At 42.1% G+C, this 14698-nt stretch overlaps 1 protein-coding gene and 1 non-coding gene across 2 annotated transcripts in view; both read left to right on the top strand.

Annotated features, from left to right (window-relative positions):
• Positions 1-14698, top strand: part of RLF (RLF zinc finger) — an 89511-nt gene that overhangs the window by 6393 nt on the left and 68420 nt on the right. The window lies entirely within an intron of this gene.
• LOC117094148 lies at positions 10950-11056 on the top strand. Its single transcript, XR_004441456.1, has one exon. It is a non-coding gene; the product is annotated as a U6 spliceosomal RNA (small nuclear RNA).

Below are 14698 nucleotides of genomic sequence, written 5' to 3'. Positions count from 1 at the left end.
GCTAGCTTTGTAAACATGACAAAAACATAGTATAAATATCACCCGTGGAGCAGTGAAAACTTCGGGTGCTGTCATTTGCTGTGGTACCATCTTGTCTCTTACTGTATACTATGACCTCTAGTGGTTTCTGTTTCTTCCGTGGATCATACTCTTTTGAATAGTGTTGACAAAAACTGAATAGAAAGTACAACTTACTGCAAGGCTGCAAAGACTAAAACGTGTTTTATTTTCATTCAGGTCTAGACGCTTGTCACCTTTACCAGTGACCTTCCTTGACTGTCTTATCTAAAATAGCACTTCCCCATTGCCTTTCACCTCTTTAAGTATTACTTTATTTTCCTTCAGATCACTACTGATCTTGTATGTCAGTCTCCCCAACTGGGATGTAAGTGCCATGAAGGTGTTGGCTTTTATTTACCTAGTGCCTAGTCTCTAAAACTTAGTAGGTACTCACTAAATGCTTGTTGATCTTTATCTCTTCCCTTTCCTGTATCTCCCACTCTTATTTTTGAGAGTAATAAGCAAGTCTTAACTGTCTTTATCAAGAAATAGGGACATTTGGCCAGCTGTGGTAGCTCACGCCTGTAATCCCCGCCAGCACTTTGGGAGACCAAAGCGAGAGGATCCCCTGAGCCCCAGAGTTCAAGACCAGCCTGGGCAACATGGTGAGACCTTGTCTCTACAAAAAAATTTAAAATTAGCCAGTTGTGGTAATGCATACCTGTGATCCCAGCTACTCAGGAGGCTGAGGCAGGAGGATCACTTGCGCCCAGGAGGTTGAGGCTGCAGTAAGCCATATTCGCGCCACTCTACTCCAGCTTGGGCGACAGAGTGAGACCTTGTCTCAATAAATAAATAAATAGATAGAAAGATACTTTTTTGTTTGTTTGTTTGTTTGTGATAGAGTCTTTCTGTGTTGCCCAGGCTGGAGTGCAGTGGTAAGATCTCAGCCCACTGCAACCTCCGCCTCCTGTGTTCAAGCAATTCTCGTGCCTCAGTCTCTAGAGTGCCTGGGACTACAGGTGCTTGCCACCATGCCCAGCTAATTTTTGTGTTTTTAATAGAGACGGGGTTTTGCCATGTTGGCCAGGCTGGTCTCGAACTTCTGGACTCAAATGATCTGCCCACCCCAGCCTCCCAAAGTGCTGGGATTACAGGCGTGAGCCATTGTGCCTGGCCAAGAGAGAAGGAGACATTTTTTTGTCAACCAGTTTATCCTGCTTCCCAGCAGGGACCACACCTTATTGTTCTTTGAATCTTGATCAACTAAGAGTAGAACCTTATTTTTATTATATAATAAAATATTTCATATAAAATACATTAAATTTTGTATAAATAATATGTTTTGGCCATGCACGATGGCTCATGCCTGTAATACCAGCACTTTGGGAGGCCACGGCAGGTGGATCACCTGAGGTCAGGAGTTCGAGACCAGCCTGGCCAACATGGTGAAACCCTGTCTCTACTAAAAATAGAAAAAATTAGCCGGATGTTTTGGCAAGCACCTGTAACCCCAGCTACTCAGAAGGCTGAGGCAGGAGAATCACTTGAACCTGGGAGGCAGAGGTTGCAGTGAGCAGAGATTGTGCCATTGCACTCCATCCTGGGCAACAAGAGCAAAACTCCATTTCAAAAATAATGATAGTAATATGTTCTAACATAAATAGAAATTTATATAATAAAACTTTCATTGCTGGCACAAGGCCAACATACAATCCAGTATACGAAAAATTTGAGGGCCTAAGTAATTTATTGAGGATCTTTTTGTGTGCCAAGCCCTCAGGTAGGTAGTGTGATTTTCATTTTACAGATAGAAAACAGGTCCAGAGAAGTTAAGTAACTTTCCCAGGATCACACAGCTGGTAAGTGGTGGTGAGTTCTTTTAGACTCTAGAGCCTATGTTCTTTTTTCTTGTATCAGAATTTCCTAAACTGTGTTTCACTCCATGTGATATATTTATTAATAAGTGCTTCTTGAAATAAGGGTTCTATGTTCATGTAAGTTGGGATAAACTTTTTTTTGTTTGTTTTTTTGAGTTGAAGTTTCGCTCTTGTTGCCTAGGCTGGAGTGCAGTGGCGTGATCTCAGCTCACTGCAAACTCCTCCTCCTGGGTTCAAGCGATTCTCCTGCCTCAGCCTCCCAAGTAGCTGGGATTACAGATGCTCACCACCACACCTGGCTGTTTGTATTTTTAGTAGAGATGGGGTTTCATCATGTTGGCCAGGCTGGTCTTGAATTCCTGACCTCAGGTGATCCACCCGCCTCACCCTTCCAAAGTGCTGGGATTACAGGCGTGAGCCACCATGCCCGGCCATGGGATAAGCGTTTTAAATGTTAAAATACATTGTGAATTTCCAAGAGAGACATTAGGTATTGTGCAGCATTTGCCAAACTTACCAGGTCTAGAACATTTTGCCATATTCTGAAGCCTTTATCAGCTCAAGAGTCACATGTTTTTTTTTTACTATAATAAAGCAAAGTGCAGAGGTGAAGAGGTGATTGCCTTGTCTTTCTGCCTGCCACTGACTTTTAATTGTTTAGTTTTAGCCTAAAACGTGATTCTGAGCTTTTTTTTTGTTCTTTGTTTTTTTTGAGACAGGGTCTTGCTGTGTTGCTCAGGTTGGAGTGCAGTGGTGCAATCACAGCTCACTGTAGCCTTGTTAGCCTCAACTTCCCAGGCTTAGCCTCTCTAGTAGCTGGGACCACAGGTGCACCACCACACCCTGCTAATTTTTGTATTTTGTAGAGACAGGGTTTCGCCATGTTGCCCAAGCTGGTTTCAAACTGCTGAGCTCGTGATCCTCCCTCCTCAGCCTCCCAAATTGCTGGGATTACAGGTGTGTGCCAGCTCGCCCGGCCTTCTTTAATTCTTTAGGCATGTTTCCTTCAGTTCTTTGAATATACAGTTGGTTCTCGCTATTTGCGGATTCTGTATTTGTGCGTTAGCCTACTTGCTAAAATTTATTTGTAAAACCGGCTGACTCTGACTGAGCTTTTTATGAAAAAATTTCTCCTCCGAAGGTTTTGCAGGGATTAAATTATGTGTATTGTTTCATATGAAAAATATTTTAGTGTGTTATAATTTGGGGAAAGTTGAGAATGACTTATACTTCAGACGTATCTTGAGTCAAGATTTATTCTTACAGGTTTACCTATATTGCTGCAACATAGTTAGGCTGGGATTACTAATGTGTTTGTTTATTTCTCCCCACTTTTGTGCTAACTCTGATTACTGTCTTTTTGAGTGCTATTCTTGTCAATATTATTATTATTATTTGGATCTAGCAGCTTATGGTGCTAACATTTGATTTGATAGTTGTTTTTTTGTTTGTTTCAATTTAGAGACAGGATCTTACTTCCTTGCTCAGGCTGGAATGCAGTGGTACAATCTTAACTCACTATAACCTCAAACTCTTAGGCTCAAGTGATCTCCCACCCCGGTTTCTCAAATATCTAGGACTGCAGGTGCATGCCATAGTGCCCAGCTACTTTAACAATGATTTTTGTAGAGACAAGGTCTTACTCTATTGCCCAGGCTGGTCTTGAACTTGAGGCCTTAAGTGATCCTTCCACCTCAGCCTCCCAAGGCACTGGGATTAGAGACGTGAACCACCACTCCCAGACTGATTTCTCGGTATTCTTACTCCTAAGGAAATAAACTGAATATGTCATATTGGCCAGCACAATTTCTTATTAATGTGGACATTTGTTATAAGAATTATTATCGCATATGATAAAATGTATATCCTTGCTTGGGAGTTGCATTTTTATGATATATAATTTTATAAAATAGGCATATTTTTGTGATTCCATTTCATCATCTTTGCTTTTTTCATATATATGTTTAAAATATATATAAGGTATCCTAAAGTTATAAAGCAAACATAAATATTTTAGTTTTTGTGACTCAAAACTAGTGGGTGCTCATTCTAGAAACTTAAAACAAGATTTACAAATAGATGAATTAGATAGTGACAGTACCATATAAAGTCACTTAATAGCTTGGTGTATTTATCAGATTTTTGGAAAAATACGTATAGAATATTCGTTTATATAAATATTACAGTTTCTAATTGTGCAAACAACTCATGCATACATTCTAATTGTTAAAAATCAGAACAGTATCAAAGGGGAGAATAAGAAGTAAAAGCTCCTGTCATACACACTTTTATGTACTCCAGTGCTACCTTTTCCTAGGTAGACCATTGTTAACAATTTAGGAATGCATATCTATAGAATTTTTCTATATGATGTGTACATATATATGTACTATTTTTAGAAAAAATGGTTTCAAGCTTATATACTAAAACCTGCTTATTTCATTATTGTAGACATCTTTTCATGTAGAATATGTGTAGACTTACTGTAATTAAGAAATAAATGCATAGTATTCCATCAGAAACTGCATTGATTTTAAATTCTACAGGTAGCAACACTTTCAACACTCTTAACTAAAAAAAAAATGTTTTTTTTAACTTTAAAAGTACTTCTTGAGGCAAAAAATACAGTACAGAGGGTTTAAGGAAAAGTAAAAGCCTCTTTCCTTCTGCCCACAATCTTTCCAGTCGCCTCCCAGAGGAAATGACTATTAACAGTCTCGTGTGTCCTTAAAAACACAAATACTTGGCCGGGCGCGGTGGCTCAAGCCTGTAATCCCAGCACTTTGGGAGGCCGAGACGGGCGGATCACGAGGTCAGGAGATCGAGACCATCCTGGCTAACACGGTGAAACCCCGTCTCTACTAAAAATACAAAAACTAGCCGGGCGAGGTGGCGGGCGCCTGTAGTCTCAGCTACTCGGGAGGCTGAGGCAGGAGAATGGCGTGAACCCAGGAGACGGAGCTTGCAGTGAGCTGAGATCTGGCCACTGCACTCCAGTCCTGGCGACAGAGCGAGACTCCGCCTCAAAAAAAAAAAAAAAACACAAATACTTACCCTTTTGCAATTTATTTTTAAATTTGATATGTTGACCCTTTTCTTTATCAGTACATTTTGAGCATACACCATAATTTAAACATTTGTGTTATTTTGTTATTATAAACAGTGTCCCATGAACTTAGTTAAATATTAAGTGCTGCAAGGTCAGGAGATCGAGACCATCCTGGCTAACACATTGAAACCCTGTCTAAAATAAACCCTACTAAAAATAAAAAAAAAACAGCCGGGCATGGTGGTGGGCGCCTGTAGTCCCAGCTACTCAGGAGGCCGAGGCAGGAGAATGGCGTGAACCGGGGAGGCGCAGGTTGCAGTGAGCCGAGATTGCAACACTGCACTCTATCCTGGACTACAGAGCGAGATGCTGACTCAAAAACAAAAATGACTGGATTAAGCAGGATGTTTAAGTTTTGATGGATACTTGCCTGTACTCTATCCTGGGCAACAGAGCGAGACACTGTCTCAAAAAATAAATAAATAAATAAATTAAAATTAAGTACTGGTTATTTCTATCCATAACATAAATCTGGAATTGAAATTACTGGATTAGGCTGGGTGCGGCGGTTCACACCTGTAATCCCAACACTTTGGGAGGCCAAGGCGGGTGGATCACCTGAGCTCAGGAGTTCGAGACCAGCCTGGCCAACATGGTGAAACTCTGTCTCTACTAAAAATACAAAAATTAGCCGGTAATCCCAGCTACTCTGGAGGCTGAGGCAAGAGAATTGGTTGAACCCAGGAGGCAGAGGTTACAGTGAGCCAAGATTGCGTCACTGCACTGTATCCTGGGCGACAGAGTGAGATGCCAACTCAAAAACAAAAATGACTGGATTAAACAGGATGTTTAAGTTTTAATGGATACTTGCCTGTACTCTATCCTGGGCAACAGAGTGAGACACTGACTCAAAAAAAGAAATTACTGGATTAAGAGAATGTTTAAGTTTTGATGGATACTTGCCTACAAAAAGTTGTTTTTTTTTTTTTTTTTTTGAGACGGAGTCTCACTCTGTCGCCCAGGCTGGAGTGTAGTGGCCGGATGTCAGCTCACTGCAAGCTCTGCCTCCTGGGTTCACGCCATTCTCCTGCCTCAGCCTCCTGAGTAGCTGGGACTACAGGCGCCCGCCACCTCGCCCGGGTAGTTTTTTGTATTTTTTTAGTAGAGACGGGGTTTCTCCGTGTTAGCCAGGATGGTCTCGATCTCCTGACCTTGTGATCTGCCCGTCTCGGCCTCCCAAAGTGCTGGGATAACAGGCTTGAGCCACCGCGCCAGGCCTACAAAAAGTTGAATATGTACTTCTGCCAGTGGTGTTTGGGAGTCCTCGTTTTACTAAATCCTTGCTAATGCTTGTATTGTTAAACTTATTAATATTTGACAATCTAATAGGAAAAAATTATCAGATTGTTACACTAATTTGCATTTTAATAATATTCAGGTTTTTTTTTTTTTTTTTAAGGCAGAGTTTTGCTGTTATTGCTTAAGCTGGAGTGCAATGGTGTGATCTCGGCTCACCGCATCATCTACCTCCTGAGTTCAAGGTATTCTCCTGCCTCAACCTCCTGAGTAGCTGGGATTACAGGCATGCGCCACCATGCCCAGCTAAGTTTTTGTATTTTTAGTAGAGATGGGGTTTCGCTATGTTGGCCAGGCTGATCTCAAACTTGTGGCCTCAAGTGATCCACCCACCTTGGCCTTCCGAAGTGCTGGGATTACAGGCATGAGCCACTGTGTCAGACTGATCATGTAATCTTGAGATTTTAGGTCTCTAAAGTTCTCATGAAGCAGAACATGTCCAAAGAATTATAATTAGAGCTGTAGCCTAACCTGAAGCCATTGGAATGTGTGGTACACTTTAGTGATTGATGGTGGCTTTGTGAGAGGTTTATCAGTGTAGTCATTTATTGATCATTTATTGATCTCTTATAATCAATGCTTTAAACTCTGGAAGACTAAGTTATAGCTGAATAACTGGGAAGACTGCAGTGCTTTCCATTAGCTAACTATAAAAAGTATTGTGATCTGGCCGGGCATGATGGCTCACGCCTGTAATCCCAGCAATTTGGGAGGCTAAGGTGGGTGGATCAGGAGGTCAGGAGTTTAAGACCAGCCTGGCCAAGATGGTGAAACCCCGTCTCTACTGAAACTACAAAAATTAGCCAGGCACAGTGGCAGGCACCTGTAATCCCAGCTACTCTGGAGGCTGAGGCAGGAGAATCGCTTGAACGCGGGTGGCAGAGGTTGCAGTGAGCCAAGATTGTACCAATGCACTCCAGCCTAGGTGACAAGAGTGAGACTCTGTCTCAAAAAAAAAAAAAAACAAAAAAAGTGACCTTTATGTGTTTTCAAATAGAGTGCCACCAAATGGATGTATGACTTTGGGGCAAGTCAGCTTGTTATTTGGGGGGCCTCATATTGCTCCTTAAATGAGATTCCCTTTAAGGTTTGATTCTACTCCAACATTTTGTAACTCTATTGAAAAATGTTTGCTATGTAAGATTTATTTTCTAAGTCGTCTCCGAATATTTGTCTTGTATATTCTTATCAAAATAAATTAATATCTTTTAAAGGTATGTTTTATTTGTACCATACCTATATATTGTATAAAACAGACACAGAAATACATAAAGGGGGTGAGATTTTTTAAAACTCATTTGAATATAAGTATTAATATTATATTCCTTCTCCCTGATGGATTATCATTTGCCCCTTTAGAATAAATGCCCATCCCATTGGAAACTACTGATTAGAACTGAAAGTATTGCATTAATTAATGCTTGCTTTCTTTATTTGGTTTTTTCTTCGTAGTGAAATCTTGATTTCAGTCTTTAAAGGACATTGTCAATGAAAATGTTAAATCAAGGGGTCAAGCACAGTGGCTCACACCTGTAATCCCAGTGCTTTGGGAGGCCAAGGCGGGAGGATCTCTTGAAGCCAAGAGTTCAAGACCAAGACTGGGCAATGTAGTGAGACCTTGTCTCTACAAAAACTTTTTAAAAGTTAGTTGGGCATTGTGGTGTCCTAGCTATTTGGGAGGCTGAGGCATGAAATCCCTTAAGCTGAAGAGTTTGAGGTTACAATGAGCTGTGTTTGTGCCACTGCATTCCAGCCTGAACAGGAGAACCAAGACTCTGTTCTGTTGTCGGGTGGTGGGGAGTAGTTAAATCTAGAGCAGACGATCCCATAAAATTCTAACCATAAATGTGCATAAAACATCACATTTGGATCAGTCTTTTGTTTTTTTGTCATGTGAAATGGAGAACATATATGTATATTTGAACTTAAAGAGATTTCACTTAAAATTCTCATTCTGGCCGGGCGCGGTGGCTCACGCCTGTAATCCCAGCACTTTGGGAGGCCGAGGCAGGCAGATCATTAGGTCAGGAGTTTGAGACCAGCCTGGCCAATATGGTGAAACCCTGTCTCTACTAAAAACACAAAAATTAGCTGAGCGTGGTGGCAGGTGCCTGTAATCCCAGCTACTTGGGAGGCTGAGGCAGGAGAATTGCTTGAACCCGGGAGGTGGAGGTTGCAGTGAACTGAGATCGAGCCATTGCATTCCAGCCTGGGCGACAGAACGAGACTCTGACTCAAAAAAAAAAAAAAAAAAAAAATAATAATAATAATAATTCTCATTCTATTTGTGAGGCTGAGGCAGGAGAATCTCTTGAACCTGGTAAGTGGAGGTTGCAGTGAGCAGAATTGTGCCACTGCACTCCAGCCTGGGTGACAGAACAAGACTCTGTCTCAAAAGAAAAAAAAAGTACAATTTGGTGAGCTTTGTCGTATCTTAATATCCATGAAACCATCAAGATTATGATTATATCCATCATCCGTAGAAGTTTCTTTCTACTGCTTTGTATTCCCTTTCTTACCCTCCTCTTGTATATATACCCTCCCATCCCCACTTAAGTACTGATTTGCTGTCTCTATAAATTAGATTGCATTTTTAAGAATTTTTTTTTTTTTGAGACGGAGTCTCGCTCTATCGCCCAGGCTGGAGTGCAGTGGCCGGATCTCAGCTCACTGCAAGCTCCGCCTCCGGGGTTTACGCCATTCTCCTGCCTCGGCCTCCTGAGTAGCTGGGACTACAGGCACCCGCCACCTCGCACGGCTAGTTTTTTGTATTTTTTAGTAGAGACGGGGTTTCACGGTGTTAGCCAGGATGGTCTCGATCTCCTGACCTCGTGATCCACCTGTCTCGGCCTCCCAAAGTGCTGGGATTACAGGCTTGAGCCACTGCGCCCGGCCTTTAAGAATTTTTAATCATATGGTCTCTTTTTTGGCGTCTATCTGTATAATTATTGAAATTCATTCATCTTTTATATATCAGCAGTTATTTTATTGATGAGTATTCATTGTATGGATATATCATTATTTGTTTATTTACTGATAGACATTTGAATTGTTTCCAGTTTTTGACTACTACAGATAAAGCTGTTATGAATATTTTGTGTGGAAGTCTTTGTGTGGACAGATGCTTTTTCTTTTCTTTTGGGTAAATACCTAGGTGGAATGACTGGGTCACATGACAGGTTTTCCAGAGTAGTTGTATTATTTTGCATTCATATCAACGGTGTGTGAGCATTCTAGTTTTCTACCTCCTCACTGACACTTGGTGTGGCCAGTGTTTTTCATTTTAGCCACTCTAAAATTACTGTTAGTTCATTGTGATTCTAATTTGCATTTCCCTAATGTCTTTTTACAATTTTGAGACAGGGTCTTACTCTGTCACCCAGGCTGCAGTGGTGTGATCTCGGCTCACTGCACAAGGCTCAGGTGATTCTTCCACTACAGCCTCCCAAATCACTGGGACCACAGGCTTGTATCACCACACCTGGCTATTTTTTTGTACTTTTTGTAATGGTGGGATTTTGCCATGTTGCCCAGATTAGTCTTGAACTTTTGGTCTCAAGCAATGCAATCCTCCTGCCTTGGCCTTCCAGAATGTTGGGGTTACAGGCGTGAGCCACTGTGCCTGGCCCTAATGACTTATGTCGCACGTCTTTTCATATGTTTGTTTGCCATCCTTATATCTTCTTTGATGAAGTGTCCAAATCTTTGCCTTTGAAAAATAATTGTTTTCTTATTGTTGAATTTTGAGAGGTGTTGTGTTTGTGTTTCTGATATATGCTTTTGCAAATATTTTCTCCCTAGGTTGTGCCTTCTCTCTTTTTATTATTCTCTGTTAACAGTGTATTTCTTATTTATTTATTTTTAATTAATTAATTTGTTTTTGAGACCGAGTCTCACTTTGTCTCCCAGGCTGGAGTGCAATGGCGTGACCTTAACTCACTGCAGCCTCTGCCTCCCGGGTTCAAGCGCTTGTCCTGCCTCAGACTCCTGAGTAGCCTGGGAACAGGTGCCTGCAACCACACCTGGCTAATTTTTGTATTTTTAGATGAGACAGTGTTTCACCATGTTGGCCAGGCTGGTCTTGAACTTCTGACCTCAAGTGATCTGCCCTTGCTGGGATTATAGGTGTGAGGCACCACAACTGGCCTTAACAGTGTATTTCTTTTTTTTTTTTTTGAGACAGAGTCTTGCTCTGTCACCCAGGCTGGAGTGCAGTGGCATGATCTCAGCTCACTGCAAGCTCCGCCTCCTGGGGTCACGCCATTCTCCTGCCTCAGCCTCCTGAGTAGGTGGGACTACAGGCGCCCGCTACCACGCCTCGCTAATTTTTTGTGTTTTTTGTTTGTATTTTTAGTAGAGACAGTGTTTCATGGCATTAGCCAGGATGGTCTGGTGATCTGCCTGCCTCGGCATCCCAAAGTGTTGGGATTACAGGCATGAGCCACCGCGCCGGTCAACAGTGTATTTCTAAGAACATAAATTCTTAATATTGATAAATTGTGTTTTTCCCGTTATATCTAAGAAATCTGTCTAATCCAAGACCACAGGGAAGTTCTGCTGTTTTCTTCTGGAGATTGTGTAGTTTTAGGTTTTACATTTAAGTCTATGATTGATTTGGAGGTAATTTTTATATATGGTGTGAGGGATGGATGGAAAAATCACTCATGCTTGCTTCGGCAGCACATACGCTGAAATTGGAATGATACAGAGAAGATTAGCTTGGCCCCTGTGCAAGGATGACATGCAAATTTTTGAAGCATTCTATATTTTTCAGGGAGTCTCAGGCCAAGGATGTCATCGAAGAGTATTTCAAATGCAGTAAATGAACAGATAAATCTTTGGCTCACACACACAAAAAATAAAAACACTCATATATATCTCTATAGATAGGTATATCTATAAATATGGAGATATACCTATCTATAGAGATATATATGAGTGTTTTATAGGTATATTTATAGATATATGTATGAGTGATTTTTTTTTTTTTTTTTTTTTGAGACGGAGTCTCACTCTGTTGCCCAGGCTGGAGTGCAGTGGCCGGATCTCAGCTCACTGCAAGCTCTGCCTCCCGGGTTCACGCCATTCTCCTGCCTCAGCCTCCGGAGTAGCTGGGACTACAGGCCCCCGCCACCTAGCCCGGCTAGTTTTTTGTATTTTTTTTTTAGTAGAGACAGGGTTTCACCGTGTTAGCCAGGATGGTCTCGATCTCCTGACCTCGTGATCCACCCGGCTTGGCCTCCCAAAGTGCTGGGATTACAGGCTTGAGCCGCCGCGCCTGGCCTGAGTGATTTTTTTTTTTTTTTAAAGTTGCAGCACTTGGCCGGGCGTGGTGGCTCAAGCCTGTAATCCCAGCACTTTGGGAGGCCGAGACGGGCGGATCACGAGGTCAGGAAATCGAGACCATCCTGGCTAACACAGTGAAACCCTGTCTCTACTAAAAAAATACAAAAAACTAGCCGGGCGTGGTGGCGGGTGCCTGTAGTCCCAGCTACTCAGGAGGCTGAGGCAGGAGAATGGCGTAAACCCGGGAGGCGGAGCTTGCAGTGAGCTGAGATCCGGCCACTGCACTCCAGCCTGGGCGACAGAGCGAGACTCCGTCTCAAAAAAAAAAAAAAAAAAAAAAAAAGTTGCAGCACCATTTATTGAAAACCTATCGTTTCTTCACTGAATTGCCTTTGCACCTTACTGAAAATTAGTCAGCTATGCATGTGTGAGTCTCATTCTGAATTCTGTTCTGTTTCATTGATCTGTTTGTCTACTCTGATGCCAGTACCACACTCTTATGTTGTGTTTTCAAACAAAATATAATATACCATGAAAGCTATATAGCACATAGAGACAGGAAATAGAATAGTGGTTTCCAAGGGCTAGAGGGAGGGGAGAATGGGGAGTTGCTTTTTAATGAGTTCAGAGTTTCAGCTTTGTAAGATGACAGGAGTTGGGTGGGTAGATGTTAGAGTGGCAGCACAGCAATGTACAATGTGAATACTTAATACCACAGAAATATATACTTAAAAATTGTTCAGATGGTAAATTTTATATGTACTTTACCACTGTTTTGAAAAAATAGTTTGAACCCAAGGCTGTCTGGTATTTTTGTTTTGTTTTGTTTTGTTTTGTGAGATGGGATCTTGCTATGGGTCTTTTTTGTTTGGTGTGTGTCCCGTCCCCCCCGCCCCCGTAGAGATGAGGGTTTGATATGTTTAGCCCGGGCTGGTCTCAAACTCCTGAGCTCAAGCAGTCCTCCCACCTTGGCCTCCCAAAGTGCTGGGATTCCAGGCATGAGCCACTGGTATCCAGCCTTACCACCCTTTTTTTTTTTTTTTTTTTTGAGATGGAGTCTCGCTCTGTCGTCCAGGCTGGAGAGCACTGGTATAATCTCAGCTCACTGCAGCCTCCACATCCCGGGTTCAAGTGATTCTCCTGCCTCAACTTCCTGAGTAGTTGGGACTACAGGCCTGTGCCACCACACCCAGCTAATTTTTGTATTTTTAAGAGAGACAGGGTTTCGCAGTGTTGGCCAGGCTGGTCTCGAACTTCTGACTTCAGGTGATCCACCAGCCTGGGCCTCCCAAAGTGCTGGTATTACAGGCGTGAGCCACCCTACTTAGCCTTTACCACCATATTTTAAAAAGCTATTTTGTAGGACGCTGGTACAATTTCAGTTGACTGATTTCAGAAAATGAGACTCAGGTTATCTGGTAATTGATGGGGCAGAGATTTGAAACTGTAGCCAGAATGCCTGTTATTTCCCTCTGTTATTACACAACTACCTCAGAATTGTAATACTTTTACCCAGCATGATGAAGTTTGAACTTCACAATCTCCAGACTTAAGAAGTATTGTAAATCAGTCCTTTTAGTAATAATGGCTCGCTAATGCAGAAATGGAGGATAGTTTGAATTTATCCTCCCCATCCCCGGCCCCGTCATCTTCCTTTTTTTTTTTGAGACGAAGTCTGGCTCTGTCGCCCAGGCTGGAGTGCAGTGGCCGGATCTCAGCTCACTGCAAGCTCCGCCTCCTGGGTTCACGCCATTCTCCTGCCTCAGCCTCTGGAGTAGCTGGGACTACAGGCGCCCGCCACCTCGCCCGGCTAGATTTTTGTATTTTTTTAGTAGAGACGGGGTTTCACCGTGTTAGCCAGGATGGTCTCGATCCTGACCTCGTGATCCGCCTGTCTCGGCCTCCCAGAGTGCTGGGATTACAGGCGTGAGCCACGGCGCCCAGCCGTCATCTTCCTTTTACATGCTCATTCACTTCAGTTCTTGAAAATTTCTAATCTAAAATCTCTAGACTTAAAGTTAACTCCTTTTTTTTTTTTTTTTTTTGGTACTTTTATTGTGGGAAAGTATACATAACATAGAATTTGCCATCTTAACCATTTTTGAGTGTACAACTTAGTGGCATTAAGTACATTCACATTGTTGTGCAACCATTACCTCCATCCATCTCCAGAACTTTGTCATCTTCCCCAAGTGAAACTATGTACCCATTAAATACTAACTCCCCATTCCCTTTTTTCTTCACCTTCTGGCAACCATCATTCTACCATCTGTCTCTATGAATTTGACTATTCCTAGGTACGTCATATAAGTGAAATTGTACAGTATTTGTCTTGTTGTGACTGCCAAATTTCACTTAATATAGTGTCCTCAAGATGCATCATGTTGTATCATGTGTCAGAATTTTCTTCCCCTTTAAGACTGAATGATACTTCATTTTATGGATATATCACTTTTGTTCATCTGTTCATGAACATTTGGGTTTCTTCCTCCTTTTGGCTATTGTAAATAATGCTGCTATGAACATGTGTGTACAAATACCTCTTCAAGATCCTGCTGTCACTTCTTTGGGATATGTACACTGAAATGAAATTGTTGGATCATATGGTATTTCTGTTTAATTTTTGGAGGAACCACCATACCATTTTCCAAACCACTGCACCACTTTACTTTTCTATCAGCAATGTACAGGGTTTCCTATTTCTCCACACCCTTGCTAACACTTGTTCTGTTCTTTACTTTTCTTTTTTTGAGACCGAGTCTTGCTCTGTCACCCAGGCTGGAGTGCAGGTGCACGATCTTCACTCATTGCAATCTCTGCCTCCTGGAATCAAGCAATTCCTCTGCCTCAGCCTCCTGAGTGGCTGGGATTACAGATGCCCACCACCATTTCCGGCTAATTTTTTTTTTTCCCAGTAGAGACAGGGTTTCACCATGTTGGCCAGACTGGTCTCGAACTCCTGACTGCAAGTGATCAGCCTGCCTTGGCTTCCCAAAGTGGTGGGATTACAGGTGTGAGCCACTCGGCCTGACCTCTTTTATTTTAGATAATAGTCATCCTAATGGGTGTGAAGTCGTATCTCCTGGTTTTGATTTGGATTTCCCTAATTAGTGGTGTTTCACATCTT

Source organism: Trachypithecus francoisi, unplaced genomic scaffold, assembly GCF_009764315.1.
Source record: "Trachypithecus francoisi isolate TF-2019V2 unplaced genomic scaffold, Tfra_2.0 Lachesis_group12, whole genome shotgun sequence".
NCBI lineage: Eukaryota > Metazoa > Chordata > Mammalia > Primates > Cercopithecidae > Trachypithecus > Trachypithecus francoisi.
Note: the sequence above shows the minus strand (reverse complement) of the source record. Positions and strands in the feature narration are given on the sequence as shown.